The sequence below is a fragment of the Triticum urartu genome, chromosome 2A, assembly GCF_056163025.1.
Source record: "Triticum urartu cultivar PI428250 chromosome 2A, HENAU_Tu73, whole genome shotgun sequence".
In the NCBI taxonomy this organism is placed as follows: domain Eukaryota; kingdom Viridiplantae; phylum Streptophyta; class Magnoliopsida; order Poales; family Poaceae; genus Triticum; species Triticum urartu.
In genome coordinates, this window is record NC_141874.1 from 26,229,426 (window position 1) to 26,237,205 (window position 7,780).

At 43.5% G+C, this 7,780-nt stretch overlaps 1 pseudogene; it reads left to right on the forward strand.

The window, feature by feature from the left end:
• LOC147983122 (xyloglucan endotransglucosylase/hydrolase 2-like) overlaps nucleotides 1-7,543 on the forward strand; it is a 29,636-nt pseudogene extending 22,093 nt beyond the window's left edge.
• Nucleotides 7,544-7,780: the final 237 nt, after the last annotated feature.

Sequence of the window (7,780 nt, forward strand, 5' to 3'; positions counted from 1 at the left end):
ATCAGCTGAATAGTGTTCTGAATATAAAATCTGAGTACTTCAAACACAACTTCGGCCGTAGAGATGAGACCGGATGGCTATGACCCAAATATGAAAGTTTCTCCTTTTATGATACAGAACTTTCTCACTTTGAGCCCTTCTCCATTTGAGGCCATCTTAATTAAGTTCTTGGCCGTGTCAAAATCTGGTGTCAACACATGCCCCCCTGTTTTTCGGCAAACTTGTGTGCCGAAAAATAACTTGCACGATGATTTTTCTAAGGACGATGTCAACACTCCATCGGCCATTTTGCATGTTCTTAGGACGATAAGTATATATCGGCCATTGCTTGTTTGAACCTCTTGAGGCAAACTTGGGTGAAAACTTCTCGGCTTCTATAACAATCCGGTGATAAGGTTCCATAGACCAAAACCATCCTCCGAACCATATTGTTCTCCCTTTCGCTAGGATTTTGCAGATAATCAAGAATGAACTTCCTCCAATCCTTACTTCGCCTGCATAAAAGTTTCATTAGTGGCCGAAGTGGTGGACTCCGGTTCGGCCTTACCTATATTGACAAGACCTAGCATCGGCTATTGATAGAAATGTAATACACCATGGTTAACATAGTAGCCGGATGCTTGTTGTGCCAACTCTTTCGAATTGTCATGTCTAGATATATGAACAATTTTAAAGCAACCCAAGGTAAATCTTGCATCTAGACATACCAAAAGATAAACTATAAGTGATTCATCAAAACGTTGATAACCCTTGGATATTTGTTGCACTACTAATAACGAATCACTGGAAGCCTCAATATATATAGCACCTATAGCAAGGCAAAGCTCCAATCCGAATAACAATGCATATTCGGCTTTGATCATTGTGCAAAAATATTTTAAGCGGCATGAGGCTTCACAAAATAGCTTCATATGGAGATAAATAAACAACACCAACACCTTGGCCATTGTTAGAAATTTAACCATCAATATATAATATCCATGGTACTAAAGAGATCAAGCTAAAAAAATATTATGCATGATGTCAATAAGATGCTCAATAATAAAATCAACCATGACTTGGCCTTACGGAAGTTCTGAAAACTAACAAGCCAAAGCACACCCAATCAAAACATAAGTTCACTTTGCAATTTTGGTGAATTGGTCTATGCATAATATCCTCAATGGCATCAATTTGACAAATTCCTTTGCAAGCACTTATCTCAATCTCTACTCAAACTAAGGACGGTGTTAGAGTACCACACCGGCCATTCCTACATATATTCTTAGGGCAATAGATAAGTATCGGCCATTACCATGAGGTCCATGTAGAATTCATTCACCAAATCATGTATAGCCGAAATAAACAAATGAAATAGCAATCAAATATTTCGGCCCTTTGGATTAGCAAGAAGAAATGTAGCTAATAAATTGTATAGAGATTTGGTAATACCCTATCATGATGCAGAAAATTATGTCGCTTCCATGGATCAAAATAAATCCAGGGAGGGTAATTTATCATACCTGATGATGAATTCCATGGCAAAGGCATCAATGGTATGGTTGAAAAACATGGATGATGTGCTAACCGAAGATTTTGATAGGTGATGCAAATCTTCGGCTTAATTGTTTCTGGTTTCCATCCTTCTCTTTCTCCACTTTTATAACACTTGTTGCAATAGAAGGTTGCACATCATTTTTATTTTGACTGCTCCTCTTGGGAACCCATGCCATGTTCTTCTTTTTCAGCTCTTGTGCACTAAGTTTTTGTAATTCATTCTTTCGCCAATACGATAAGCCGAGTGGGCACCCCGGCTGTGATTTTGTTTGAAGCAATGGCAATTCTTGTTTTACCTTGTGCACTGTCAACTTCTTTTCTTCAGATTTGGCACTTTGACTCTTGATAATTGGTTTCTTTGTCTCATTGCCTTTAGTAGCCAATGTCAACACGTTAATTGGCTCTTTTTCATTTGAGATCAAATCTGAAGTTGCACTCTTACGACCATTTCTTTTAACACGGTACACTTGTTTGACCACCTCTTTCTTCTTCTTTGAGCTCCGGACCGATTCCTTATGATTGAAACAGCCTTTAACATACGATTGTTCAAATGTTGATCTTCTCGGAGATGCATAATATTGGTTAGATGGTCTAAAATAAGATGAAGAGTGTGCCCTTGTATCATACCTTTCCCATGATGGATATGGATCTACATGAGCATAGGGATGCATCCACGGCATTGGCACTGGCGGCCCAAAATAAGGATATGAATATGTTGCATTAAAATGCTCACTTTGCCAATACCGATCCTCATATTTGCGCCTTGGGGGTGATCTTGGTTTCTTTGCATGATTTGGCCGATAAGCATTCTTCTCTCCACTCTTCTTTTGATATTTATCCAATAGTTCAGCGAAGGTGATTTTTGATCTCTTACACTTGCGCTTATTTCGGCCTTTGTTTTCTTTTGGTTTGCTTTCATCGATCATTGGATTTCCTTGTTGCCCCCAGTCCTTAGCGTCTTCATTGTAGCTTCGATGGAATTCTCACCCTCAAGTTCATGTTCATTATGGTCTTCAACTACTTCTTTACTTGAAAGCTTGATCCCATCACCTGCAGTTTTTACTTTCTCTTTAGATGGATCGGCTTGAAGTAGCCGATGTAAAACCTTTTTGCCATCAAGACCAATCGGAATAGACTGGTCATCCTTTGGTGTTTCAACAAATTTCAATCGTCCTTTTTCAATGGCCAATTTAACTATTTGACGAAACATGTGGTAGTCCTCAAAATTATGCTTGGACGAATCATGCAACTTACAATACATTCGTCCTTGGATAGATGGCTTGACATGGTGATCAAGAATTCTAATGTAATTATTTTTCAACAACAAAGCAAAGATTTGATCACACATGTTTGAATTGAAGGTATACTTTTTGTTTTCTAGCCGATCTTGTTGTGAGAACGGCTTTGGAGTTAAGCAAACGAATGGTTCAGATTTGGCATCTTCCCATTCGGCTATGAATTCTCTTTCGCATACTTTTTCCGATGTCCTTAAATAAGAAACTACACTAGCATCGGTTTTCCCAAAAGATTTTAACCTTGGCTTTAAATTTCTGAAATCAAAGTAGTTAGAACATACGCGTCTCAATTGAGACCATGCATAAGCCAAGCATGAAGCAAGAAAAGCTACCCAATTAGATATGAACTTTAAATAAAGCAATGGGAAAAACTTTGGCTGCAGTAATAAGTCACTATCGGTCTCTTTGAATGGTACAATATATTGGCTGATATGCTTAGTAACAATTTTATTGCTAACAAGTAAATTGCCCTTCTTCAATGGTCTTTGAAAATTACTTACTAGAATTTTTCTAATAGATGCATCAACAATAAAGTTGTGACCAAATCTGAAAATAGGTAAATTACTTGCTAGACATACCTCTTCAAATATGTTGGGAGAGCATGATGATTGCATATGATGAATAATATTGTGCTTTGCTTCTGGATGACTTCCCAACACCATGTCACAATTTTCTTCTTGATTTCGTGCATCATAAATTTGAAGATATTTGTCAATCGAACTTTGTTCGGCTACTTGTTCTTGTCCTTGAAGCTTGTCAATTTCTATGGCACGAAACTCATAGGGCAGGAAGTAGGTTCCATTAACTTCAGAAAAATCAAGCATGGTTGTTTTGCTATGCTTGACATGCCCTTTCTCAATAATACTTGCCTCTTTGGATTTGATGGATTCAGAATACATACTACTTGATTCGGCTTTTTCAACCGAAGCACTTTCAAGTTTCGAATTATCCTTCTTTTCGTTGATACTACCCATTGGCAATGCTTCTTTTATCTGAGCCAATTCTTTTTCTATTTGTTTCTGGCGGCGAGCAGCAAAGTTGGCTTTAAGCTTTTTCTCAATTTCAGCCCACTCCGGATATGATTGCCCCCCGATGTTTTTAGATTCTTTCGGCAATGACACACGGGTGTTGCCGAAATTTTGCGGTAGTGTAGGGGGTGTATAATGTGATGTAGTACTAGGTGAAGGCATATGCATTGTTGTAAAACCATATTTTTGCTCGCCAATTTTATCAATTGGCAAAGATTCATCTTCTTGCAAAACTCTAGCTTTTATTGCGGCACAATCAGGAAATAGCCCTTTTTCATGTTGTTCAAGGCAAATAGCACTAATCCTCTTATTCTGGGCTAAACTCTTCAATGCAGCCACCACTACCTCATCTTCTACAATATTTGGCACAACTGCTCCTGTAAAATTTACATTTATTCGGCTATGACTTGAAAGGTGTGAAGCCAAATTTTGAGCATCTACAGTTGTGTATGGTGCCGAAAAATTACTAACATGAGGTGTAGCATATGACGGTTGAGAGTAACTGGCCGAATAGCTAGCAGTAGCATGGCCAATTCTCCCATCCATCGGCAAGGTTGGATTCACATATTGCAAATTAGTTGCCGATGAATAAAAAGGTGAAACACTTTCTTGTATGCTATTGGAAATTTTAACATGAGGTGTTTCAAATTGATTAACCAAACCCATCATGTTGTTCATCGGCATATGGATTTGTGGGGTTGCCGACGCATGAGAGTTTGGATACATATGTTGTACGTTGCTAAAATCATAAGAATTTGAAGCATGAAGATTGCTTTGCATCGGCCCTTGCGCATAATTAGATGCATGATTGATAAAACTAGGGCCAGCCGATACATTATGCTCATTAGGTGATCCAGCAACAACATATGGATTATTTGCATCTACAAAGGGGAATTGGGTATTCATATTACCTTTGTAGATTGCAGCAACTTGATGACGATCTCTTCGTAGAAAGAACGGGCTGGAGACCGTTCAAAGCTTCGTCCCCAGCGGAGTCGCAAAAAAATGTGTTCGCACACGAACACGTCACCGTGTACCCTCGACACCGGGGGTGATGCACCGCAGCTCACGTCGAAGGAGACCCGCCGGAAGCGTACGCAAGACAATCTGGCGGGTGCTTTTGAGGACCCGAAACCCCACACGCCCAGGAGGGACCCCGTCAGGGCGCGCGGCGGCTATGGGCTGCCCTAGGTCGGCCTGACCGCCCCTAGGGGCTCGAGGTTCGCCGCCCTGCAAACGAAGAACGAATGAAGAACGAGGAAGAAGAAGAACAAAGTAAAGAGATAAAGGTAAAGGTAAAAGGTGGTATATGATTTGATCGATTGTGTGTTGTTCAATCGGCCATCACCCCTTACATATATATGAGGCGGCTAGACTTCCCGTACAGGAAAAGGACTCAAATCACGTCCAAATCATCAAAAGTTACCCTAACTCGGACTATGAGGGCCGGAACTTCCGGTCTGGCCCGGAACTTCCGGGCTGAAATTATATCAAGTAGCCCTCTTGCACTGAATCTGAAGGCCGCATAGTACTTCGGATGACGATGGTCCAAGAAGCAAAGTTGTAGATCTTGCAACGGAGAAAAACTCTTCAGTTGATCACTTTTTCATCCGAGGTCATCTTGATGTCGAAATCGGCCCCGCAAATCTGCAAACAATGTTAAAATTCCAGTCTTCGGGGCGCACCGCGTGCAAACTTTCGGTTTAGCCTGGAACCTCCCCGGAAGTTTTGCCCGGAACTTCCGAGGCAAACTTATGCAGCACACCGTTTTGGCTCTAACTTTTGCATACGACCTCCGATTTAGACGTTGTTTATATCGAAATCGATCGTCTCGACGAGACGAAGACAATCCATGTAGAAACATTTCTCATATGAGTCCATCTTGGGGGGTGTAATCAGGTGAATAGTGTTCTGAATATAAAATCTGAGTACTTCAAACACAACTTCGGCCGTAGAGATGAGACCGGATGGCTATGGCCCAAATATGAAAGTTTCTCCTTTTGACGATACGAAACTTTCTCACTTTGAGCCCTTCTCCAGTTGAGGCCATCTTAATTAAGTTCTTGGTCGTGTCAAAATCTGGTGTCAACAGTGACCATGGGGAAAGATGATGTTGGGGTTGAACCCGCCATGCGCGCCACTGTCGGCGTAGCCCGGAGACGGCAGGCAACCCTAGGGTTGTGGTGACAATGAGAAGCCGGCCGGAGACTCGACGCTTTGCTAGCTCCAAGACGCGTACGGGTCGTGGTCGCCAGGTGGATTCATCATCCCCGCGCGAGCCGCCTCAGCTTGTTCGGCCGAGCGCTCTGCCTGCTCCGCCACCGCCGCGAGTGCCGCCCTGTCCTTGGCTTTCTTGGTGTTCGCCCTGTTCTGCCGGTCGGTCGTGACAGCCTCCCGGCATTGAACTTCCGCCCTCCAGTCGGCCTTGGACATGCCTGGGGGCTTGGACGGCGGCTTCCTCTGCTTCGGTTGGGCGGCGGCGGCATCCGCCGTGGCGCGGGGGGACACGTACTTCTTCGGCGGCATGGCGGCCGGCTAGGAGTGGAGGAGGAGGAGATTGACAGGAGGAATGGAGAATGAGAGGGAAGCCAAGGTGGGAAAGCGGGAGGAAACGACGGGAAAAGGGCCTCCTCTCGCCGAGAGCGGCCCCACGCCCTTTTCACTTCTGTCGGTGTCCCCAGACGACCCATGAGCGCTTGGATTCGGCTCGGGTTCGCCGGCTGTTATTTCAGCCCAAACCGGCGCTAAATGAGATCCTAGGGGCGCGACTGGGCTGATTTTTGACCGCCGGCGCTAAAAAAACATCCTTGGGGGGCTGTTGGGGGCGTGGCTGGAAATGCTCTTAACCATTAGTTCCTTGTGTTGCAGTTGCTGACAGAGGGGCCATGGGAAGAACACTATGAGGTCGACCTCGAATTCCTGGGGAACAACTCCGTCGAGCCATACACCTTGCACACAAACATTTACACCAGGGGAAGAGGCGGCCAGGAGAAGCAGTACCGGCTTTGGTTTGATCCCACTCAAGATTTCCACTCCTACTCCAGCCTCTGGAATCCAAAGGAGATATTGTAAGTTTCCCTCTTACTATGGGGCTTATATAACTTGTTCTTCGTAATTTCGGGCATACATATGTGGTGCTAGTAGAGCAATTTTAACATGGTTCCTTTTACCTCATCTTTTAACATGACAGTTAAGAGTATATAATATTTCGTTGATTTCATTAAGTAGTGGGTCTCATTCTAAAAGTGTCGTGATAGTGGTAAGCAACTCTGGAATTTAAAAGCACCAATTCACCCCATGTCAAATCCGTCTGCAGGATACTTGTCGACGGCACACCGGTCCGGCAGATGAAGAACCAACAAAGAAAAAGATATCCCTTTCCTACTGTACCAGCCAATGAGGCTCTACAGTAGCATCTGGAACATGGAGGACTGGGCGATGCAGGGTGGGCGCGTCAAGACCGACTGGTCCCAGGCGCCGTTCACCTCGCTCTTCCAGAACTACAGCCCGTCGCCTGTGTCTCGCAGAAGACCGCCTGGATCTGTGGCCGAGGTTCCAGTGACAGCAGCTGGTTCAGCCAGGCAACGAAAGCTCAAGGAGGTGGACGAAAAACACAAGATTTATGATTACTGCGTTGACTCGAGGAGGTACCCTAATGGGTATCCTCCAGAGTGTGGGTCATAGTAGTAGGAGTGATTAACATAGTGCTTACAAAGAGCAAAATGAGTATCAATGGATTCGATTAGTTGCTTCTTTCCTAGTTTGAATAGTACCAAGAGGGAAAGGGGTATTACATGCTGAGGCTTCTTCACATAGGCATAATGTACCTTGCTTACATGGTACTTTATCATAGAAAAGTTGTCCATTTATTCAATTGCTGGTGATTGGTGAGAGACATTGTAAGAGGGACTAATGGTTCAC